The sequence below is a fragment of the Gavialis gangeticus genome, unplaced genomic scaffold, assembly GCF_001723915.1.
Source record: "Gavialis gangeticus isolate Ggan-Ray unplaced genomic scaffold, GavGan_comp1, whole genome shotgun sequence".
NCBI lineage: Eukaryota > Metazoa > Chordata > Crocodylia > Gavialidae > Gavialis > Gavialis gangeticus.
In genome coordinates, this window is record NW_017728996.1 from 17,664,094 (window position 1) to 17,676,002 (window position 11,909).

An 11,909-nucleotide genomic window follows, 5' to 3' on the forward strand; every position below is an offset into this window, starting at 1 on the left:
CAGCAGTGGGCATAAGGGCTGGTCCAGATCTCCACAGGGCTCCGGAGAGCTGTCCCAACAGCCAGGACTTCTGCATCCCAGCCACATAGAAATCGGGACTGTCCTCCCAATCCGTGAGTGGCTGGCAGGCAGCATCCCCACTGAGTGGGGATGACTCTCCAGCCATATGGAGATTGGGTCCTGACTTGATCTCCACGTGGCTGGGGACAAAGCAGTCCCAGCTGCCAGGACAGCTCTCCCAATCCCCATGCGGCAGGGAAACAACTGCCCCTACAGCCAGTACAGTTCCCCCCGGCTTGTATCAGGGCTTAGCCAGGCAGCAGCAGGCCCGTTACTGCCTTGGCTGACTGGGAGCAAATTGCTTCAAGTTATAGACCAGCTGCAGCTGCTTTGTGTGTGCCACCACTGCCCAGAGGCAGAACTGCCCAGTTATATCTCTAGGTTACACTGGGCACGTCTACAGAAGGTGCTTTATTGCTTATTGGACTAATGTAATGCACAGTAAAACGTCACAGTTTACACATGCATAGGACATAGTGCACAGTAAATTAGGCTAATGCATCATTTGCTTGTACCAGGAAATCCAGGTACTAGACTAATGATGCATTAGCTACTGCACAGTAGTACACATGTAGATGCTGACTGGGAGCAATTTGTTTCCAGTCAGCCCAAGCAGCAGGGGCCCACTGCTGCCTGGCTAAGCCCTGATGTGGGGGAGGGAAGGAGGGGAGAGAGAGAGAGCTATGCTGGCTGCAGGGGCAGCTGTTTCTCTGCCAGGTGGGGGTCCATTCTGATTCCCATGTGGTGGGGAGAGCTGCCTCGGCAGCTGGGACCGCAGTATCCTTGTTCCAATCCCCCATGGCTGGCAGGCAGCATCCTTGCCGAGCAGGTATAGCTCTCTTCCCTATGTGGGGATTGGGACAGACCCCTATGCCCTCTGTCAGCCCCCAGGCTGGCACCCAGGGGAGCCTAGGTCTCCCCCTGGCTACTGCAGAGGGATGGAGCAGGGCAGGAGCGGCCCTGAACTGGGCTGCTCCTGTCAGGCTCTATTTGCTCCCAACTGGGGCACTTTAATGACCCTGTATTTTCTGTGAAGAAAATTCAGATGCATTAATTGCACATGTAGATGTGCCTGCTATGTATGATTCAGTTAGATCCAATGAGACTTCATTGGCATGCCAAGCTGTACAGATATCCCTTAGTGTAAAGAAAGGACAGAGCTTTCTGGATCCATCAGAGATGGGCACAGCACACCCTGGACAGGATCACACACTGTGGTTGGTTCTGATCCCCCTGTGTCCAGACCAGATCTGCCATCATGTTGCCATGAAGCATGATTTCTTCTCTTTCCTTTCTCTGATGGTCAGGTACTGTCTCTCTTTTGAGGAAAACATTATTTATGACCCCTAAAAATGAAGGAAGTATCTTTCTACACTTCCTTATATTTTGGATACGTCTACATTTTTTTGTCTTGCATTTCTCCTCCCCACGCCCTTCCTTGCCTGTGTTATCTGTCCTTGTCTCTGGTAGACCTGGTGCCTCTAAGATAAGCCACCTGGGCTGGGTAAACAGGAGCGGATTGTTAAGATAACTGAAAGAACTGACTATTCAGCCTCACCTAAGGGTGGCAGGCAGGGCTCCGAGCAAGAAACTGTCCTTGATGTGTGTTCTGCATAGGAATAGCCCTATTCATTGTTTAAGTGTCTGTGGCCCTTACTGGAGGGCAAGAATCAACAGTTTTCTACATTTCTATCTTCTTTTCCCATTCTTCTATTCTCTACTCCTTTCTTCCCATTCTAATTTTCTCTGTTTATCTTTCTTTCACAATCTTCCCCCCCAGTTTCTCTTCTTGTCTTCTTTTTGGTCTTTCCACTTGGGTTTTCTACTGTTTTTTTTTTTTAATTCTTTTGTTTCTTCCTCTTTTGGTTCCTGTCTCCCTTCTGAAGTCCATTGCTTCTTCCCAGGATCCTCCATTGCCTTTGTTCCTCCTCTCCCCCCATAATGCAGAATAGACCAGGATAGTGACAGTGGTATCCTCCAGATCCTAAAATGTGAATTCCTATACTTGAGGATATTTAGTGATGACAGTTGACCAGAAACTTGGATTTCACTCTCAACTCAAAGACATCATCTTCAGCAGATGACCTGCTTTGGAGCTTTAGCTCAATACTGGCTCAGCAGCAGAGTGCAGCTAACTGGGTCATCGTGACCATCTCCTGCAGCACAGCACCCCCTAGCACTCACTAGGGCACTTGCTCCCCCCTACTTAGTCATGGGGGCCTAGTCTACCATGCAATGTTTTGCTGGCAAAGCCTTGAGTGCATTCACATACATCGCTTCTCTGTAATGACCATACGCTCCTTTCTGCTGGTAGAGGAACTCCCTTTCTGCCAAGCAGACTAAGGCTTCTGCTGCCACCCAGCAGCCAGCAGAAGGCATATGTACACACTGCCATGCCTTCTGCTGGCTGGCCTGATCTTTTCAGTAGCTGGGGTCTTCCCAGGGTATGCTCTGTAGGGCTGTGCAAAATTTCGCCAGCCATTCCATTCTGACACTGTTTCAACCAATTTCAATGTCGAAACAGCAAAATCGGAACAAAACAAAGGTGGTTGAAATAGCCTCGAAACAAAACGAGGCTGGTCGAAATGTTTCGAAACTGGGCTGCTTCCCAGGGCCCCATGGTACATTGGTCCAGGGGCGGGAGACCCCCAGCTGGGCTGCTTCCCGGGGCCCTGTGCTAGATGGGTCCGGGGGCAGGAGGCAGCCCAGCTGCGCTGCTTCCCGGGGACCTGTGCTACATCGGTCCAGGGGTGAGGGGCAGCCCAGCAATGTAGCGCGGGGCCCCAGAAAGCAGCCCAGCTGGGCTGCTTCCCGCCCCCGAACCAATGTACTGCGGGGCCCTGGAAAGCAGCCTAGCTAGGCTGCCTCCTTCCCCTGGACCAATGTAGTGTGAGGCCTCAAGAAGCAGCCCAGCTGACCTGCCCCCCACCCCTGGACTGATGTAGCACAGGGCCCCAAGAAACAGCCCAGCTGAACCGATGTAGCGTGGGGGACAGGGAAGCAGCCCAGCTGTGATGCCTCCCATCCCAGTGTGATGTAGTGCCGGGGATGGGAAATCAGCCCAGCTGGTCTGATTTCCCATCCCCAGGAAAACTCGAAACAGCATCAAAACAGCCTTTCTGTTTCAAGGGAATGGAACGGAACAGCCGTTTTGACTCAAAATGAAATTCCAGATGAAACACTGTTTCCTCGAACCGTTGAAACTCAATGCAAAATGGAACAGTACTGTTTCGCACAGCCCTAAATTGCTCTGTGTTGAGCGGAGCCACACAAAGACTCCAGAAGCGCTGAGGAGTGCATATACTCTGTTGGTAGCTGCTGTTTGCTGCCAGAACTTCTGGAAGCGAAGGGAGGAAGTATAGAAAAGGCCAGAATTTGAGACTTCCTCAAATGCCTGAAGCTCAAGGAACAGCAGGTCTAGTCTTGCTTCAGTGACAAGAACACTGATCATCAAAACCTGGGGTGTGAACTCCACCTGATAAAAATGAGGAAAATGGTGATTTTTTTTGTATGAACTACCACGTTTCTCTCACACCCTCAATTTCACACCACCCTTCGCATGTGAAAAGATTGCCAGATTTCTCAGGGAACCTGCCCTGTGAATCACTGAGTTTCTAAGGTGCCTATCACCATGTCTGCATATACTACAGCTGGTAAGAAGTGTATCAATTTCATACAAGCAGAACAACAAAAACCTCCATACTCATAAATGAATCCTGCTTAATAAGAAGAATCAGTTACACAATTATTTTGATGCAATTCTGATGCTCTTAGGAGAAGTGCATCAGTACAGTGTCCCTGCACCTGAGCTCTCAGGAGAAGACTTCTCAAAGGTGATGAGTTTGACATTGTGCCCTAAAGATTGGGGATCCAGCCTCATCTCCCCTTGGAATGAATTCCAAACCTGATGTTTCACCCCTTAGAAGATCCTGTCTTAGCCGTGACAAGTTTAAATCTGAGTATCCTCAGCCTTGCTATTCCCAGGTTGTTCACCCTCCAGATGTTGTATTAAGGTGAAGAACAAGAGACAGTTAGCACAGAGCTAGCTGGGTTCTTACACTTGTACGATTAAGAACTGGGTTAAACCAGATGTCATTTCCAAATGGCCTGCAGGGTCAGCTTTATGAACAAGTATAACAAGCAAAACTAGCATCATCACCCTACAATCTCATTGAGTCCGGGGTCATCTCTGTCATTTATTTCACCTGAACATTGCATGCATTAACCCAGTGGTGACACAGGCAGGCAGCAGAGTTTGGTTAAGGCTGACTATTAGGGTTGCCAACCCTCCAGGAGTGCCTTGGAGTCTCCAGGAATTAGATATAAATCTCCAGGAGACTGCTGAGCATCACCAGGGACATAACGATAGGGCATTCATTAAAATAAACATTAAATGTTGAATCCAATTTTTACAGTAGTCCAGTGGGTTTTTAAAACCTAATAGTAACATGCATTTGCCTTCCAAATGTAAAGTCTACACACCGTAATCCCTAACTGATATATGCAGGCACACGGGCACATTCATGTTGTGTGTTGTGGGCATGTTGACGTTCTGAAAACCTCCTGGAATAGATGCAAATACAGTTGGCAACCCTACTGACTATAACTCAAACAAATGCAGGTGAGGTTAGCAATAATGCAGGTGCTTGTCTGCATTACTTCTTGGCATAGTTTGATGAGATTCCCTGGGAGGGCTGTTCTGCCCCCTGCTGGGTGTTAATGGAACTGTTTTGGTATGGGAGTGTGATTATTTCTGTGTATTAATATAGACTAACTAGCAGCACTTCCAAAAGTAGGTTGCATTGAACTCGTCCCATGCAGAACTGAAGATCCATCCTGCCTCACTGTTCACCATGCTTTATATGGCAACTCTTCCACAATAAAAAGGTTTAAAAACAGATCACTTCAGAAAGTTGGCCCTAACAGCCTTGTCTTTTGGCTTCCAAATAATCACAGTAACCCCAAACTCCTGGCCACCCACTGTGACAAGTGCCAGGTAGGCCTTTCAGAACTGAACAGGAGATAAATAATTCTCTTTACTCAATGTGACATTTTGGAAGTAGGCCAGAAGAACCACATAGATCTCTCTGTCTTTACCAAATGTTTCTTTATTTCCAAAGCTTTCTCCTTTCCCTAGATGTTTACTGAGTTTCCTCCCACCCAAACTATCTGCCTCTTCCTACCACCCCCTTGTCTTCAATTCCATATGCATCAAATTTCTCACTGTGAATGCAGGTGTCTTCTTGTACATCAAATAGCACCTGGTACACATTAGACCACAGCATGTGTCTCTAGGGCATCTTTAGCTAAGCTTATAATTAAGGGTGCACAGCCCATATGAGAGAGCTGGATGTCAGATGCTGGGTGGTTCTGGCTTGGAACTAAAAGAAAGGCTGTTGTGGAGCCAAAGGAAGTGTCTGGGTCAGGAGACCTGCAAGTTGAGATCAGTGTGAACGAGTGTTGGCTGAATTGGCCTGCAGGCTACACGCCTTCCCCATCCCTGGCCCATGTCTTCTTCCATTGCAAGCTGTGCAAGATCTGGACTGCATGATGAGGAGATCCACCTGAGCAGAATCCCCGTGCAGCTAATGATGATTTTTGTAGTGCCTTCCCTCAAGGCAGGGCTGGGACCAAACACCTCTTTTATTGTAATAGAGAAAGAAGCCAGAAAATTAACTGAGCCTGATTACCCCAAAGCATTTGACTTATTCCTGTTACAGAGTAATGTTCTGTAATGCAGTACATTAGCAATGCACTTTATGGATTCGTTAAGCAGCCAGGGGCTCCAGGAGCTGGGTGCCCACCTCCCACAGAGCCAAGAAATCAGGGGCACCTGGTCCCACCTTTAAACCTTCCATACCAGAAAACACAGCTGCAGCCCCCACTAGCTCTTTTTACAGAGAGAAGCCCTTTGAGAAAGCCACACCCCATCCTACTTTCCCCAGAAAGACTGATTCCTACAGGAGGCCCAGTGAGTAGTGTCTTGGGAAGCTGACCTGTAGGCTGAGCAAAGGGAGATCCAGCCCATACAGAGTGCCTGGCAGAAGGGAAAGAGGAGAGGATGGAGGAGGATAGAAGGATACCACTCAGGTGGTTTGTACAGAAAAGGGGAATGTCAGATGCAGAAAGCCCTGGTAAGTGCAATGAAGCTATCCCATCACGGGGGCATCCTAACGGGGTTGGGAGTATGGGAGTGGTTCTCAATCTCTTTAGACTCAAGGTACCTACCCCTCAGAAAATGCCACTCTTAGTTTTCATTCAGTTTTTAACTCTGAAAAAATAATACAGCCATTTTTTCCTGTTGCCAAGAACTTTGAAAGACAACAAGAAGTCAGAATTTTTTTAACACTATGGTTTCTTATTTGAAGTCTCTGGGTTCATCTTGTGAATCATGGTTGTACACCTAATGGTGCTAACAGCTGCAGCACCGTGGTTGAGAATCACTGAAGTAGGGGGTAGGCAAATGGGTTACATTAACTAAGGCAGAAAAGGTTTTTTGTTGGGTAAATCTGATATCTTTTATTAGACCAACTCAAATAGTTGGAAAAAAAATCTTTGCAAACTTTTGGGCACAAGCATCCTTTGATAGGCTGAGGAAGCATCTGCAGTTGGTCTGTGCTCTTCCTGGATGGAAGGACTAGTAAAGAAGCCAGAACTAAGCAATAACTACATAGCTAAGGAATCTTCTGCTGTATTAAACGGGTGGAAGGTCTGGGATCAAGAAGAGGGTGGCAGGTTGGAGCCAGGCAATGAGCAACTGGTGAAAGGAAATTATGGGCTGGCACTGAAAAGGCTGGAGCAGGGAAGAGGAGGAAAAAGGAGAGGAACCACGGGACAGGTCAAGTGATCTGTATGTTGCCTCTCCTGCTCTGTGTCACATCCAAGTGGTGGCTCTGTGGGACAGAAGTGGACTGCTTATAGATCTTCCAGGTGTTCAACAAGTTCCTGGGCACATTAGATAAAATGCACAGGGAACAAAGAGTCCCCAAATTCCTCAGCAGCTGGGCTGGTTTGCACTCAGGTCCCTCACCTGCGTATGAGTATCATGTTCTCACTGCAAAGCAGGCAGAATGCTCCAGGGAGGAAAAATCATTTCCTCTGAATTTCTTTCCATTTTCATAGCCCTTTTTGGTGTGGTTCGCATGGCACTGACAGGCACTAGGTTTTGCTTCCAGTTGGCAACCTGGTCCCTGTCATCAGAAATGGGTTGTTTTTTTTCCTGTTCTGCTTCTACCACGCTTGCTGAGTTTTACATTTCCACATTTCCATGGAGGCTGTGAGGGACTCCAAGAATTAGTGAAAAAGCAAGAAATTTCCCTGAGAGGTGCATTCACTGGGGACCTCTCCCTGAGAAGTGGGCCTGCTGAATAGGAAGGAGGCTGAAAAAATGTGATTTTTCCCTTGTTCAAAAAAAAAAAGAAACATTCCTCATGGCAGCACCACTCAGGAGAGAGGGTGGCAAAGAATAAAAGAGTTTGGTCCTCTCAGCCTTGCATAGCTCTGGCTAGCTGGTTATGTCTCCCTATCTAGCTCTGGGCCAGATTCTCTTGGTTTTGATTCATTAACATCTGTGCAATGTGGGTGTCAAGAGCAGAATTCTGGCCTTTGTGTCCATGCCTTGGCCTGGGGGTAAATGTCTACACAAAGTGCAAGGCAAGTATGGTCAAGCCCAGTGTTTCCCATATGCAACCAGTTTCCAGTGCATACTTTGGGTCATGAACACTGCATGCCCCTGGAGGCAGGGGAAGCACAGCAAGCTCCCGCTGGTGGTGGCAGCGGCGGGAGCATGGCAGTGGTGAGTGGTGAGCTCCCGCAGGCGACTGCAGCACTGGCGGCGAACTGCCGGCAGCATCGGCGGTGCTTTTTGCAGGGGGCGCACTGCCAATCTCAGGGGGGTGCACATGCACCTGCGTGCATCCCCTACACGTCGCCAATGCTTTGGGTTCTTGTGCAAGGTAAATGCCAAGCTGATGATCAGCAAAGAGGAGGGCACCCATCACCTCCTGAGCTCTGAATTCCAGAACAGTCTTCTGCCCCCTCAGCAGGGAAGTCAGAAGCACATTGCTGCTGGCATGGGGCAGAGGCTGCCTGGAAATCAAACACCATGCTCACTCGCTCTACCTTTACGAGATGTTTATAAGCTACTGCTCCTCAGATGACACTTCCGGAGCATAAGCCCTATGTGGCAAGCTGCAGACTCACCCTTGGCTCCTGGCCAGGCTGCTCCACCAGCCCTGCATCTCAGAACAGGCTGGGGCAGCGCTGTGCTAATCACAAGAGCTTGGTCTTGGTGCATGGCGCATGCCAGGGCAGGGAGGGAGAGATCCTCAACCCTCATGAACTGTGGGACCATTTTAACACCCAGTTGGCCTTCAACCACATTTTGTCTCCCTCCCATTCCTTGTTTTCCTGCACTGCAGGGTAATACTGTGCCTTTTTCCTTTGAAATCCAGAGGAAAACTCCATGATCAGGTTCCTCCCTTCCCAGTAATATCCCTTTCAGAAAACTCTCCATTGCCTGTAGCAAACTAAAGCTAATCCCTGCATTTGCCTGTACTAACCCAATCAGGGCTGTCATTTGGCTCCCACTTTCCTGGCTTCTATACCGTCTGTCTCTGCTCTGTTCTAGCTGGGCCCTCAGTTCTGTAATACCTCATTTCCTTCAGCAGTGCATTAAACAACATGACTAACATCTGCCATACATTTGCTCTCATCCTCTTTGCAGCAGGAGAAGCGGGTGCAGTGAAGTGGGGGGTTTTGCCAGGAGGGGTATTTTGTCCTGTCATAAATGTGCATACACAGGCTGTTGCATGTTTATGTGAGAGAAGGCATCATCATAGTATCTGGGCTTCATTTGGCAGGATCTTCACAGATTTGGGGCTGCTCAAGGACTTCCCTTGTTTTGTGAAGGTGTTTGTCAAGCAGTTTGCCTCTGTCCACAGGGACCAGCCAAACCATGCTTGGAATTAATTTGGCTGCAATCCTTTATGCCTAGAATCCAAACACTGTTTTCAAAGACGGATTAAAGTCCAACACAGCCAATACTTGAAGCCCATTTTTTTCACCTGGTTATCTATATAACTTGACTCTAGCAACACAGGCCGACCAAACCAAATCTAATTGGAACATAACTGAGTTTAACACCATTATAAATCCTGATTGTTTTCACAGTACAGGCAGTAGCTAAATCGGTGGCTGATTTATTTGAGTAAGTACCGTGGGCTCGGGCGGTCGGCAAGAAAGGCGTAGCTCACTATTGACATGGGAAACCTCCGAGCTGGGGTTGGGATTGTTTTTATTCTGACCTTTTCACTGGAGCAATTCCCTTTCTGTGCCAAAAGCACTTTTCTTTACAGTGACTCAGTCCTTGCGACTTAGTCATTCCTCCGGATACACAACCGCTGGAAAATGTGACTAGCTTCTTGAGAGCTTTTTTGCACATGGAGAGCTTATACTAGACCTAAACAAAGGAAGAAAAATGTCTGAAATTGGAGAGTGGATTTTTCCATCTAATTATGCAGTGACTGTGACATTTACTGAGCTGGGAGCAGACCATACTGTTAGGAATCTAACGGTTGTCTGGAGTTGTAGGTTATAATCAGAGCAATGACTTCATAAACAACACATTGTGGGCCTCCCTATTTGTTTTCCCTCAGACCTCTCGATATTCGGACCTCTGTTTATATATTCAAAGCAGGTTTTGCCAACGGCTGTTGCAACCAGTTCCACTTGGGGTTAGAAAACCAGGTGGATGCTTCTGGCTTTTATCATCACCAGCAATAATGTTCCTGAAATCTGAATTCAATGGTCAATTCAGTTGTTGATGCATGAGAAAGAAAAATCACCAGCAGGACCTCAAGTGAGTAAATATTAGTGTGTGTCAAGAACAAGCAGCAAAGCAGGTGTAACTCCTTTGTGAGCATATATGACTCAAATGCACAGGAAAGAGCTAGCTTCCATGCCTGTAGAGGCCATTTGAACAGTTTTTATTCTGCTTATGACAAGTATTACAACTTGATACTGATTTAATATTGAACAGTTCTAACACGTCTGCAGTCTACCCGGATACTGTAAGCCATATTACAAATGCTAACAATTCTACCACTTCTAATAATGTTGCCAAAAGGGAGGTAAGTGTATTATCCCCGTTTTACAGATGGGTAAGATGAGACACAAATGTTATGGGGCTACCTTAAGGATTTTCAAAAATATGCTCTCCATGGCATAATATTGGTCTCAGTCTTGTTGGGAGCGTTAGCACAGATACGTGATCTGTACCACTGGCAATGCTGGTTAAAAAGCCAGTGGTTGTGAGAGCTGCATCTAGGCTGCTGCTTCCACTCCTTCTACTCTTACTGCTTGAGCAACTGTTAAGGGGAAATCTGTAAGGGCAGGATTAATTTGCAAAGTGAGTGCTAAGAAGTCACTGGCTTCTTACTAGGTATCCATCTTTAAAACAGACACCCAGTAGTCTAAACAGTATATGTGCATGTGGTTCAGATGCAAATGATCAGATGCAAATGATTAGGTGACAGCTGAAGCTGTGGTTCTCCCTTTCTCTAAATCAGCCTAATGGAGTGGGGGGACAGTCTGTTGATTGCAGGGCAGCATTGAGAGAGCCAATACTGTTGCTATTAGTGTCTCCTCGTGACCTTCCCCTATCTGCACCTCTCTCGGAAATAATAATCGTGACCAGTCTCTTTGAAGCATAATCAGTGCTGGAAGGAGCCGCGGTGGAAATGCCTGCGTGGACACAAAGTAGGATTTTAATGCCGCTATAAAGTACCCGGGAGCACGAGCAAGCTGGGGAGTAGAGGGGTGTTCGCAGCTGAGCTGAGATGGGGGGCTGGGAGGAGGCAGAAGCCGGGAGCTGCAGAGGAGACACTCAGCCAGTTCCTGCCTGCGCTGCTTTCTGTCACTACATCACTCTGCTCCGTCTCCAGCAGCCAGAGGGGCATCCTCCGGGCTGGGCCTGGGAGGCGGAAGCTGGACAGACCTGACAGGGTCTGCAGCCCAGCATCTCCCCAAGCACTTCGTGCATTAGGGAGCAGCAGAGTCACCTCAGAGCCCATGTGGGCTCCAATCAACGCTGCTGCTGCTGCTGCTCAGCGACGTTGGGGCAGGGCTCAGCACCGTCTTCCTCCCGCGGCCGGTGCCAGGCCCTGCAGGGAAGTCTCCAGGTGCCCCGAGCCGCCCTGCCAGGCCCCGCCCACGTGGAGCCCAGGCCGGGGGTGCGGGTGGGGGAGGGGCGGCGCAGCCCCGCCCCGCCCCGCCCTCTCCAGTCACAAAGGCCAAGGCCAGGCGCCCTCCCCCGTGACAGGCAGCGGGCGACCGCCAATGGAACCCCCGGTGCCCGCCCCACTGCGTCATAACCCGCCAATCGCCAGGCCGCTCTAGGGCGTGAGCGTCCCTATCCCCCTTTCTCCCCCTTGGGCCCGCCTCTCGACCAATCGCAGGCCGCGGGTGGGACGAGTGGCGTAGAGCAGCGCCCAATTGGCGCTCGCGGGCGGTTGCTAAGGGCGGAGAGGCGGCGGAGCGGGTAGCGGAGTCGGTCGTACACCGATGGGAGCAGTTGGTGGAGCGGCGCGAGGCCGCAGGTGAGGAGCGCTCTTGGGAGCGGCGGCGGGGCTCTTTGCCGGGCTGGATGGCGGCTTCCGCGTGGCCGCCGGTACTTTTATGGCGCGCGTGGGACGGATTGCGCTGTAAACGTGACGTGGAGCGCGGGCCCCGCGGGCCTGTCCCCTGCCCCCGGTGCCCGTAGCGTCCCGCTGGGCCGTGGGCTGCTGCTCCGCGCCTCCGGCCTGCTCACCCCCTGCTTGAAAAAGGGGCCAGGACCCCCCCCCCCCCAT

General features: G+C 49.5%; 1 protein-coding gene across 1 annotated transcript in view; it reads left to right on the forward strand.

Annotated features, from left to right (window-relative positions):
* Positions 1–11,577: 11,577 nt before the first annotated feature.
* The window catches only part of ABHD2 (abhydrolase domain containing 2), an 80,665-nt gene continuing 80,333 nt past the window's right edge, over positions 11,578–11,909 (forward strand). The window contains exon 1 of the mRNA XM_019504069.1: positions 11,578–11,657. The gene's annotated coding sequence lies outside the window, so the exon portion shown is untranslated. The remainder of the gene's footprint in view (positions 11,658–11,909) is intronic.